The following is a 13,112-nucleotide window of genomic DNA, read 5'->3' as shown; positions in this document are numbered from 1 at the left end:
CCAGACCACAGAGGAGCACACCACCAGGCTGAGGCCAGAGTGAGATGGTGAGAGAAGCCCACACAGTCGCTTTCAGGGATCCATTGGCCCATAGTTGGAACGAAAATCACCAATGGCAGGGGCTGTTAAGAGGCAGGCAGAGGGACAGCCCGCAAGGTCACACTGGGACAAAGAGGCCCTGGCTGTAGTGAGATTGGATATCTGGAATCCTGGATCCACCAGAGATGAGTTGGTGCCAAGCCTGAGGCTACAGGAACCACAGTCTCTCACCTCTGGGAGAGCCAGGAGAGTCCAGCCAAAGGTCTCCACAGAAATGAGGCTACAGTGTCCCTCTGGGTCCTGGGAGGCATCTGCAAAGCAGAACAGCAAACATTAATCAGAAGGGCCGGAGTGGGTGAGCATGCGGAAAGCACGGGAGCCAGGTCCTTTTTCTCTCAATGATTCCCCCAAAAGCAAAAGGGCAAATCTTTAGGTGATTCTGACAGGTCCTCCATGGGAAACCCCTTGAAGCAAGAGCCATGCTATTGAGAGTCCTTAGTAAATCCCCATTACGTAAAATGGCCCAGAACTATTCAGAAGTCTTATCAGATAGTGCTACAGACTGGATGTGTGTTCCCCCAAAATTCCTATATTGAAATTCTAACCCCTAGTGTGATAGTATTAGGAAGTGGGGCCTTTGAGAAGTGATTAGGTTATGAGGGTGGCACTCTCTTTCAGAGTGCTTTTAAAAGAGATCCTATAGAGATCCCTCATCCCTTCCACCATGTGAGGACACAGCGAGAACATGCCATCCATAAACCAGGCAGTGGGCCCTAACCAGACCCTGAATCTGCCAGCACCTTGATCTTGGACGTCCTGGCCTCCAGGACAATGAGAAATAAATTTCTGTTGTTTATGAGGTACCTGGACTATCTTTTTTTATTATAGTATCCAAATGGGGTAAAGCAGATAGTTATTTGATGTTAGTATGTGTCAAATCAGGGTGAAAAGCATGTACATGAATCAGCTTCCCATATGGATGATGAATAAGGTTCATGCACACTCTCCTCCTGCAGAAGTGGCTTTGCTGCCCCCTTACAACTCTCAGGCTATTAGACTCCATTGCTCCAAGGCATTTCCTGGTGATTGGGGAGTGGAACAGGCATTTATCTCAGGAAGGTAGAAGCAGGGAGATGCTCTATCTATATCCCATCTGCCCCATAATAAATGGTACCTCTGCCAGAATAGAAAATTGATAAAAGATTTGCCAATATTTTTTGTTTGATAGTGAAAACATGTGGGCAACTCTTTCCTAAGCTGTAGGTTCTTTGCAGGATAAGGCTTCTCAATACCTATGTGAGCCAGGGCTTTAAAAGGGAGGTTGAAGGTCTAAAGTCAAATGAAGGATGCCACCACCTCTGCCAAGATTCTGCTCAGCATTAACTGCAGGAATGTGCAGATCTGTCTCCTCTCTTGCGTGCAATAGGAGCCAATGGCATATGATGTCACCAATCCCATGGGGATCCCGGCATGCGCACAAAGTATCAAACTCATTTTGGAAAGACAGATACACTCTGGAAAGGCTGGGGTTTGGTGGATGGGGAGAAGCTATGGTAAAAAAAAAAAAAAAAAAAAAAAAAATCCATTAGATATGAAAACCAGAAACTGGAATAACTACATAAGGGGAGCTTATGTGACTTCAGCACCTCCTTCCTGAGATCAGTTTTGTGAGGTTCCTAGCACACTACCTGGCCTGCCCTTGAGGGTGAAGATAGTATCTCTCTTTATCACCACTGAATCTCTAACACCTAACACAGTGCCTTCTACAGACAGGTGATCAAGAAATATTCATGAATTCACATATAGTAGGTGCTCAATAAATTTTTTTCCCTTTTTTACATTCTTAATCTCTTCTACCTCAAGAGCTTAAGCCAATTGGAAGTTCGTGTCCTATTTGCCACACAGGGCTGGTACTAAATGGACAACATGTCTCTGGAAAACACCCTCTTCTCATCTTCCATCTGTCCTCTCTTCCTCCCTCACACTCACCCTTCTTCCGATGAGAACAATAGCATAATAGCAGGCTCTTCATTACCTTCCCTTCTCTGAACACCTTGTTGATGTTGATAACATTCTCTTGAACTGGAAACTAATCTTTTCCCATATGATTCAGTCTTATCTCCATTTTTATCTCATTTTCACAACGCCAAATATAATATGTTTATCTCATTATAAACTCACTGATATCAGGAACTAGACTATACATTCTGTATAGGCTTTGTGGCACATAGCACAATGATTTATGTACTTCTGAACAAACTGCATTACTCTTCATCCCAAACTATGACCTTTCCTAGTTATACTTTATACTTTATTGCTCAATCTAGTCTTTTTCCATTACTTATGCTCCCAACTTCCAAAAGGAAAAGATGGTTTGAAATATTCATTAACCAGCATTTATCGAGAACTTATTACATATCAGAAAATATGCTAGGTGATAAAGAAGAAAAAATGTACACACACACACACACACACACACACAGAGTATAAAAGATCAGAAATGCCACAGTTTAAGTCACTTTCTCTATTGAAGCCAAGGGAGTTAGCTAACTGAGTGGCTTATCGGAAACAGCATCTGACCAGCTGCTGAACTAATGGTGTAGTCTTGGATGAGCCAAATATTCTCCCTGAGCCTCTGTTTCTTAATCCTTCATAATGTGGGGAAGACATATCCTCTCTCACATTAAGTTCCTTCTGGATAATGAGAAGTACCAAAGCTTATGTAATTAGATCCTATGGTAGAGAATAAATATACTGTAGCTATTGGCATAAGAATGAGAACCATGAGGTTGAAATAGGGTAACATTTAAACTGCATGTAACAGCAACTACATTTAAGTTCACATCAACTGACTACATACTCAGAGACTCTAGCAGTAACAGACATTCAATGAATGACCTATACTCAGAGTCTCACACATGAATCTAGTTGGGTAGGGAATATCTATTCAAAATCAAGAGCCAACAATAGGAGATGATACATTGTTCATGTTCTTGGTTTTTCTGAACTCACTGCTTGCATGGGACCTAAGTATAAGCTGCTTGCATAGTCAGTATAAGCTGGAGGAGAAGGTAAAGGATGTAAAGAGGGTCTCTTTTTTCCAACTGATGGGAGAATTCAAAAATTTTCTAAGGAGAATGAAAGAAATAATCCAAGAGGGAAGACAGAGTGACAAAAATTACAATGAACAAAGTTGAAGAATATGATTCAGAACTTTATGCACAATAATGCCAAGTGATGAGGAAGCTGGGAAGAAAAATAAGACAAAGAGGAGAAAAAGGAGAATCCCAAACCGTACAACTAAAACTAATAAAAAGAACTAGACTCTTTTCAGAGAAGGTAAATTGGGCTTTGTGACAAGAAAGCTGTATCTCCAGGATGCAAAGGTTCAAGGAGCTTAATACAGCTGCAGTGGGAAGAGAAAAGTGATGATGAGTGACTCTCTGCCAAGAAAACAAGGGGATTTACTGAAAGACCTTGGAATGCTTCGTGCAGAAAAAAGAAAGCTACACTGGGACTCGATGATGGTCTTCAAATATGTGATGCCCTATTCTGAAATCGAAGGTTTCAGATCATACAACAGAACTCCAGTCATGACTGAGGAAGTTACAGGGAGGCAGATTTTTATCAAAAATAAGAGGGAACACCCTAAAAATTAGAGCCATCCAAAAATGGGCTGTGCTTCTTTGTGAGGTTGTGAGCTCTCCACTACTGGAAATATTCAAGTAGAGGCTGACTAATCATCTTATTTGTGAGGCTGTAAGGAAGATCCTTCTTCACATAGGATGTTGGTTTAGACAAATTTTTAGATCCCTTTCAGTTTTAATAATCTATGTGTCTGTTCCCCAGAGTACGAAAGCAGGGTAACTTGACATCAGCCTGACACAGAAAGCAAATGGATACTCATGAGCTGAAAGAGCTACCTTATTCATACTGATACAGAGTCAAAGCCTTACGTGGCAATAGTTTATGGCCAAGAGCCATATGACTTGTAAGCATATGAACACTCCCACAAGACCATACCACCTACACATGTAAATACCAGAGCTGATCATTGTTACCTTCCATTTACTGCAAATGCCATCTGGCCCAGATTCTGTGGCAAAACTTGTGTATCAGGCTATCCTCTACTACAACTGAATTGTTTAAACCAACTTTGAGCTTCAGAAGTAAGGTCTGGAGGACAAAATTAATCACTTTTCCAAGGGAATCAGGTCAACCTATTTAATACCACTTAATAGTTGTAAAGAATGATTCCATCTACTACGGTCAGCTATAAAAAGTGTTTTAACCTACAAACATACATTAGTAAATTACCTCTGGTTTTGTTTTTTTTTTTTTTCAGTTCTTCTTCCCATGCCCAGATCTCCCCAAGTCCTAAATTATTTATCAGGGTCTTGAATGCCATTGAAATATATACCAACACTGCTCAATGTTTCTCCTGAGCACCTGCTGAACGTGGTAAAGTTTCATTTCACCACAACACATGTAGAAGACAGAATGCAAAAAGGAAAACACTGGTTTAATCACACAGCATATAGTTTTCTTTTCTGTCTCAACCAGTAGCTATAAATGGTTTTAAGACATGAACTATGCCATTCTCATAGTGCCCTGTAAGTGATTAATGACTCTGAGTAACAGCTCATAGAGGCATCTTCTCAATAATACCTCCTCCAAAGTCTTGCTGTGACCCCATATCCCAATAGTAGAGTAAGAGATTCTCATTGCTTCCAAAATTTTGGTTACAATGTATGCTTTAACATGTGCAGCAAAAGGATGACCCAGCCCCAGCATGCTCATGTTTCTATGCAAACACCTCCTCTTGTGTAGAGGTCTGCAAGTACATCAGATTTCCAAGCCTGAAATCATGTGCTAAAAATGCTGAAGGCTCAGCACTCTTCATACTATGCTGGAGTTTCAAAGTCTTGGCTGCCTGAGAATAAAGTATTCCCCCGAGTGTGAATCTTCAATATGGCATGCAAATGAGTTGCATGATGTCCTTGACCTAGCTCCTTGAAAAGGGATGTGGCATACAAAACTGAGTGTCTGGGTCATAGTCATGGGGTCCACAACAGCCCAATAGACATTGCACTCACAAGGTCCTGAGCCTGGCTAGGATCCAGGGCTGATAAGGAGCACATTTACCCCAAATAGCATAAGATGGTGTTGCCAGTAGAAGCCATCAGGTGAGGGGTGGGAAAGTCATATGGTTAGAATCCTGCAATATTGAAAAGAAGAAACAGTGAAAGATAGGGTCAGGGCAAAGTCATAGTCACGGCAAATGTGCTAGACATCCACCTCTGTGTGGTCCATTGCAGTTTAAAGAAGCTCTCTCATGAGTAACCACCTGTTTGAAAATAGAATTGCAGATGCTTTGTTCGAAAACAGAGTTGCAGATGCTTATGATTATAGTTAGGGCATGTGTGGGAAATCCCTTTCCTAACAAATTGAGCTACATATCAACCTAGGACGAGGTGACAATAGAAGCTAATTAGCAGGAAAAGATCTTTCTGAGTGTTATCTAAACTATTTATTTGTGAATCCAAAAATCTCAGTGTTTATGTCTAAGAATTTTACTGTAGAACTTTGCATCTTATTGTTATATCTGTGTGTTTTAAAACTAAAACTGGGTTTTCACTCACATAAAATTGATGGCATATTCAGAAATAATGACTGAGTCTTATAAAAAGGAGATAAAAGTGAGCTTAAGAGAAGTTGAATTCATTGATTACATTTTGCTTTTATTTTTTCATGCTTTGAGTGGAACAAACCAAGAAGCAGAGCATATCATAACTGTATCCAACCACCTGCTGGACAGTGTGTAGGAACCATATTGCACAACCACGTTTAGCCTCAAGCTGTCTTCCAACAACACTCCGTACTCTTCAAAACCAATGTTCATGACACTCAGCAATCTCAAGTGGGAACAACGTCCAGAGACCATTTTTCACAGAAATTTGGATTCACAGTGCAAGACAAGGTAAGTGCTATTCCTTAAACAGGTGATATTTGGAAGTAGAAGTGTCCAGAGACAATGCAGAATTGGTAAAAGGAGATATAAATGGATGCAAGTAGAGTGAACATAGATTCTTTAGAGGATATTATTAAGCCATTGCGGCCTAGCAAGGAAAGTGTTTAGATTTATAAAGCTAACAAGGTAAGTTTCAATTCATCTCTGCACATGGTTTTTCAGAAGGCATGGAGAAATTCAAATGTCTCTTATCTGTTCTCAAAATCTCCTCGCCCTTTCCCCATATTCACAGGCATCAGGGAGCACTGGTATAAGTTAGAAGCCTATGCCAGCCTTCTTCTGAATTCCCTGTCATGGGAGCTCCCCATTGCAGACAATCTTGGTTAAATAGGCATAAGTCCCAGAGAATATCCTTATAGTACAGACAATCCCAAAAGGATTACAGATTATAAAGCTCCTCACTATATGAGTCAAACAGTGTAATTTTGGGCTAGGGAAGGCATGTTGATCTTCATTCCTTTTCTTCAAAAACCCCCAGGACAGGGCTTTAGGAATAAAGCGCATTAGTATGAGGCTATGAACTATGGGAGAAGGCCCCCAAAGCTAGCAATGGGAATGACTGGGGAGAATCCTCCGAACAGCCCCTCAGACTGCTGCATAGTTCTAGAGGAGAATGGTAAATTACAAAGTGCCTACAAGCCTCCCACTGGCCAGCTTCTGCTGGTAGGAACATTCCTAATGCAGCCTTCTCCCAGCCCCGAGGATGCTTGAGCCACGCCCACCTATACACAGCAGGAGTTAGGAGAGAGGCAGGCAGAGGATAGCGCAACCCTAATCATAGTGCTAGGTTTCAACCCAGCTTGAGAAGGAAACTATTCCCCCGATTCCCCTGAAAAATATTCACCATGGCACATCCAGAAGTAAAAATAAAGGAGAAGGGAGAGTGTAGAAAATATATTGTCTGTAACGGGCAGGCCTGGAAGTGGCAGCGAGATAAGACGCCTGAAATGAACGCAGATCATGCCTCCCTGGTGCTTTGGATGCCTGGACTGAGTACAGACCATGCCTCCCTCATGCTTTGAACAGCCCCAAATGTGCGTACAGCAAGGGGCTAACCGACTCTGTAAGGAGGGTGTCTACCTGAACAGCTTCTGAATTCAGAACTGAATCCCTTGACTGTTCTGCTTGGACACAGTATCCCACAGAGCATTGCCATTTGTCTGATCTTACTCCCTTCTCAACTATCCCACCTTCTCTGTTTTCCCTTCAGTCAGCTTTCTATGTTCAATTTCATTCAGCAAAGTGTTCTAAGACAGTTCTACTGCAGATAGACAAGCAGATAAACTGCAGATATTAGTGACCAACAGATTAGCAGATTCTCTTCTCGGTCTCATTGAGGATTTATTTAATTGGCAGTTGCTGTCTTCAGTGTTAATAGCTATAGATTTTTAGGGTTAGAAATGGAGAACTCTAGCCCATCTACTTCTACTATCACTCCACCAACAACACTAACAAGCAGTATAGCTCAGCGGTTGAGCCACAGGCTCTAGAATGAGGGTGCCTGGCTTTAAATCTAAGCGCTGACCTTTACCAAATGTGTGAGTTTAAGCAAGTTCCTTAACACTGAAGCTTCAGTTTTCTCGTAGAAAAACAGGATCCTTTCCAAGAGGACCATCGTGAGGAGTAATCATGAGGAGTCAATGAGTTAATACCTAGAAACAGTGCTTGGCATCAAGTCTTAGCTTTTATTGTTACAACTGGAGCTGTTTAAACAACTGGAGCTGATCTCATTTCATAGTAAATGTATTTTGACTCTCCCTAGTACACAACTAGGCCTCATACATATTAAATAATCATGACATTACAACACTTTGGCAGCAAAAACAAATACACCCAAAGCAAACAAAAAACCCATCTCCTTTGCTGTAATAAGAAACAGTCCAGGTTAGCATGCAAAATTGTCAGGTTCAATCTCATATTGGAACGTGTTTCTCTAAGGAGGTCTAACCCCACATTTGCTGGGATACTTCAGTTTTCAGCAAATGACTATGTGAGACTTCGCAGTTTCAAGTTTTCTTTGCCATGAGGTTCTTATGACTCAGATTTTATGACCCACCCAAGAGACCACTTGGACTCCAATAGTTGAGGTGCTCTGTACACTCCTGCGGTGACAATCCTTATTTTTTTAAGAGTCTCTTAAAATGGAGTCATATTAAAATCTTAAGATGGAGTTACATCTCTTCTAAGAAACATGCACTCTAACAAATAGTCTTTATCCATTAATTCTATGAAGTTCAATAAAAAGACTAACAGAGAAAAAGTTGTTTAAATGAGTATGTTATTACTTTCCTACTGAGCTCTCCCCAATAAGATCATGATTAGACTCGAGGTACATGTACCCCCACCAACTCCCACCCCTACCCAGAATGAGAAAGCGGAATTCAGCAAAAAGAGGCATGGAGGCCCACGGAGAGGGTTCTGGTTGAATCTCTTGTATAATGGAAATCTCAGCAGAGAAGTGGAGATTCTGGGCAGCTAAGTACAGGAACCCAGGCCCAACAATTGGGAAGTACATTCTGGAACCTCAAACAGAGGATTAGCACAGTCAGACAAGTGGGGGCTTTCCAGCCCAGGGGAAGCTTGTGTCTGGGCAGACAGCGGGGGCAGGGAAGAAGGCTGGGAGGCACAAGCTGCCTCTGATTTCAGCAGGAAGAGTTGGGCAAACAGCAAGGGTATGGGGTGGAGAGAAGGGAGGAAAGGGGCCTCTCTTACTAAAGCAGTGGTTTGGGCTCCAACCAGGAGGGTGTAGCTGTCAGTTGCATTTGGAGCTGGGGATTGGTGAGGTGCTGGTCCAGCAATCGCCTCCATCAAATGTGCATCCAATCAGTGTCATTTTTCAAGCCCTCACTCAGCTTAGGCCAAGGAGGCAGCAATGAAAGCCAGAGGCTCAAGCTGAAACAGGCAGGAGCCTAGAGCTCATGAAATATGACACCCAGAGAGGGAAACCGAAGGGAAAGAGTCACAGCCAAACAAACACACCCTCAGCCAGAGCTGGAGCCCAGAGGCCCGAGAGGGGGGCCCTGGCCTTTCAGGGGGAGATGGCCAGCTGTTACTGCTCTCCTCCTTTCCAGGGTCACAATTCCCACAGAAAGGGAAGGCTCTTTTTGCTCAGAGCGTGCACACTTGCCACATCCACCATTTAGAGAGGATCTATGAACCCTTGTTTGGTGAAACTTTTAGTGTTATTTGGTTTAAAAGGAAAAGAAACATTTAAAACATTTCAATGTCTTCTGTCGGTCAGAAGCTATGCTGAACCCATGAAATTTACTATCACTTCTCTCCTACCTTTTAACCAATACTGGAATATAGTGGATGGGTTATGTCATGGATAATCCACAGCAATAGATAACATTTAGCTCTAGAATGAGTTCGTTGATTTGCTTTTCAATACATAAGCCAGTAGAACCCAGTCATTAGTAGCCTTGCACATTTTGAGTTGGAGGAACTGAGTTCATAGCTCAGCACTACCTCTGACCCGCTATATGACCTAGGGCAAATCACTCAACCTCTCTGAGCCTTAATTTTTCTCATCCATTAAATGGGAATGATGGTAACAATCCCATATAACTGTTATTACAATTAAATAAAATTGCCTATTTAAAGCAGTTATTATAGTGCCTGGCATATAGCAAGTACTCAGTAAATAGTGGCTATGAGTGTATCTGAGGGCTCAAACATTTATAATTCTCCAAATAATCTGTTAAAAGAATTTTTAAAAGCCCATTTGAGAGATATTGACACAGTGCTCCACATCCCCATTTCAAGTCCCTGCTCAGCTTTCTTCTAATGCTCATGCCCAGCAGGGATCAATAGCATCACTCCTCACACCGATGGTACAAAGCATCACCTTAAAAATTGCAGCTTTCTGCCTGGGCACAATGGCTCACACCTGTAATCCCAGCACTTTGGGAGGCGGAGGCAGGTGGATCACTTGAGCTCAGGAGTTTGAGACCAGCCTGGCCAACATGGTGAATCCCCATCTCTACTAAAAATACAAAAATTAGCCGGTGTAGTGGCGCATGCCTGTGATCCCAGCTACTTGGGTGATTGAGGCACAAGAATTGCTTGAACCTGGGAGGCGGAGGCTACAATGAGCCAAGATTGCACCACTGCACTCTAGCCTGGGCAACAGAGCTAGACTCCACCTCAACAAAAAAAAAAGAAAAAAGAGCTGCTTTCTTTTCTGGCTTGTCTCACCAGCTTTCCCATCATGTTAAAAGTTTTCGTGTCTATATGAAGGGACTGTAATAAATTGTAAAGAATGTCCACCTAGCATGTCAAAAACTTGACAAAATTAATAAAGTTGAATTCAAAATGGTTTTTTTAGCAATTAAGTCCAAGTTCTAGAATTAAGTCACAATAATGATATCGCTCCATAGCCAAAGCAAAATATCTGGATTTCGACATTTGAATATTTTTCACAGATACATTCAAAATTCTCTGAACAAAAATTTTACATGTGATTGAGTCAAATAAGGTGGTATTAAAATTTGAAAGATAATGTTTATGTGTTTGAAAAATTATGGAACACAAAATCACCAGGAAAAAAAAAAAAACTCAAACACAAAGCTAGGCTGCTTTTTTATGAATTGATGAATAATGTTTTGACTGAAAGATATTTCTATGAGTTATTAATAAAAATACTTCTAGATTTTTGACATATCACAGAAATGTAGCTCAACATGCATTCTTTTTAAATATTTATTGAGAAATTTCTAAACATCAGGAACTTTGCTAAGCACTACAAATAAGTAACACAGTTACTTCCCACGTGTATCTTAGAGTTTCAGGGGAGGCTTGAAAAAAGAAAACTCAATGACAGAATGATATGACAGGGCAATGATAGGAGAATACAGGGACCTGGCCAAGGTTTAAGGGGCAGGAACATCTTCCCAGACTAAACAACATCTAAGCTGAGACCTAAGGGATGTACAAAACATAAAATGAGGAGGTGGGGGAAAGAACTCCACAGGTAGAGGCACCCTCATGAAGAAAAACCCAGAGACTAAAGGGTCTTTCCTCAGAGGGAATGTGGGAAATGTGGAATCGCCTTGGTGTGGCTCAAGCACGGAGTGTGCGGCAAATCAGAAAGATATGAGACCAGTGAGGAAAGCCAAAACCTTGTAGGGCATTTACTCTGAGAGCAAAGCAGAGCCACTGGAGGGCTTTTAGGCAGAGAAGTGGCATATCCAGTGAGTGACTTAAAACCAGAAGAGAAAAAAATGGAAACGAGAAGGCAGAGTCAAAAAACTATTGCCCAAATAGGCAACAATGGAGGGGATGGAGACAAACCAGGAGTTCGAGGACATCCTGGCCAACATGGTGAAACTCCATCTCTACTAAAAATACAAAAATTAGCTGGGCGTGGTGGCACGTGCCTGTAATCCCAGCTACTCGGGAGGCTGAGGCAGGAGAAGCGCTTGAGCCTGGGAGGCAGAGGTTGCAAACTATGAGAGATTTAGCTATGAAATCAAATGGATCATGACTTGATTCAAATATGAGGGTGAAGAAGAGAGAGAGAAGCCAAGAATGATGCTGAGTTTCTTGCTTCGGAGGCCAAGCATCCCAATGCAGGGCCTTTGTGCTTACTGCCCTCTCTGCCTGGAATGTTCTTCACATACCTCTCAGGCTCCCTTACTCACTTCATCCAGGCTCTGGCTCCAAGGTTGCCTGGTCAGAGGTCCTCTTCAACCACCCCATATAAAACGATACCTAGTCAGTGCCCAAACCGTCAGCCCAGCTCCATTATTCTTTATCCTCTTATCCCCTAATACCACTTTAGAGTATTTCTTATCCCCTAACTTGTTACATATTTTTCTGTTCAATGACCTTGCTGTCCCCTTGAGAATGCAAGCTCCATGAAAAGGGCAATTGTTTCTATTTTGTTTCACTCTCAGTACCTAAAATAGATCCCAGCACATTGTCATTCTCAATATGTCTTTGTTTGATGAATAAACTCATAAAGATAGAAAACGTCAAAAGAAAAAACACAAAGGCGGTCCAGAAACACTCCCTCATTTTCCAACACTAGTTCTAACACTTTCATTCAGAAGCAGAAAAGTGCACAAATCACACATGTAAAGCTCAATGACAAAGTGAACATACTTGTGTGATCACCACTCAGGGACAGAAATATAACATCCTCAGCAACTCAGAAGCCTCCAACACAGCCCTCCCAGTCACTAACCTCTTGCTCTTCCCCAAAGGTATCAGGTAAACTGATGTCTAACCTCATAGAGTTTTGTCTGTTTTTGAACTTTATATAAATATAATAACTCCATTTTGTCTTCTTTTGTGTTTGGCCCCTTTCACTCAAAATTAGGTTTATGAGGTTCATCCATGTAGTTCTATGGAGCAATATGTCATGCTTTTTCATAGTTTAATAAGATTCCACTTTACAAATAGCCTATAATTTATTTTTTACTGTTGATGAACATCTGGGTATTTCCAATTTGGAGCCATAACTAATGATGCTGTATAAACATTCCAGTACATACTTTTAGGTAAACATATAGATATACATTTTCATTGGATTATAGCTAGGATATTAATTCTGGGTTATAGAGTATGCAAATGTTCCATTTTAATAAAAATTGCCAAAATGTTTTTCAAATAGGTTATACCACATTTGATTCTTACCAGCAGTATACGTTATTTCCCACTGTTTCAAGTCTTCGACAATGCTTGGTAATACAAGTCTATTTGGTTTCAGCCACTTTGGTGGGTATGTAGTGGCATCACATTTCCCTAGTGACTGAGGTAAAGGTACAGTGAAGGCAAACTTCTTTTCATGTCATTTGGATATCCATTCTTGTGAAGTTCCTGTTCTGGTCTCCTGCCCCTTCTCCTGTCTTTTTCTTATTGATTTGTGAGAGGTCCTTACATGTCTTGAATGCAAATCCTCGATTGGTCATAAGTGCTCCAAATAGTTCCTCTGACTCCATTGTTTGCCTTTTCCTTTCTTAACAGTGACTGTTGATAAACACAAATTCTTCACTTTAATGGAATCCATGTGATCAATCTTTCCCTTTCTGTTAGTGTT

The 13,112-nt window shown here is 41.4% G+C and overlaps 1 long non-coding RNA gene across 1 annotated transcript in view; it reads right to left on the bottom strand.

Annotated features, from left to right (window-relative positions):
* LOC116270245 overlaps positions 1-13,112 on the bottom strand; it is a 101,615-nt gene that overhangs the window by 18,129 nt on the left and 70,374 nt on the right. The window lies entirely within an intron of this gene.

This window comes from Papio anubis, chromosome 1 (assembly GCF_008728515.1).
Source record: "Papio anubis isolate 15944 chromosome 1, Panubis1.0, whole genome shotgun sequence".
Classification (NCBI taxonomy): Eukaryota; Metazoa; Chordata; class Mammalia; order Primates; family Cercopithecidae; genus Papio; species Papio anubis.
Note: the sequence above shows the minus strand (reverse complement) of the source record. Positions and strands in the feature narration are given on the sequence as shown.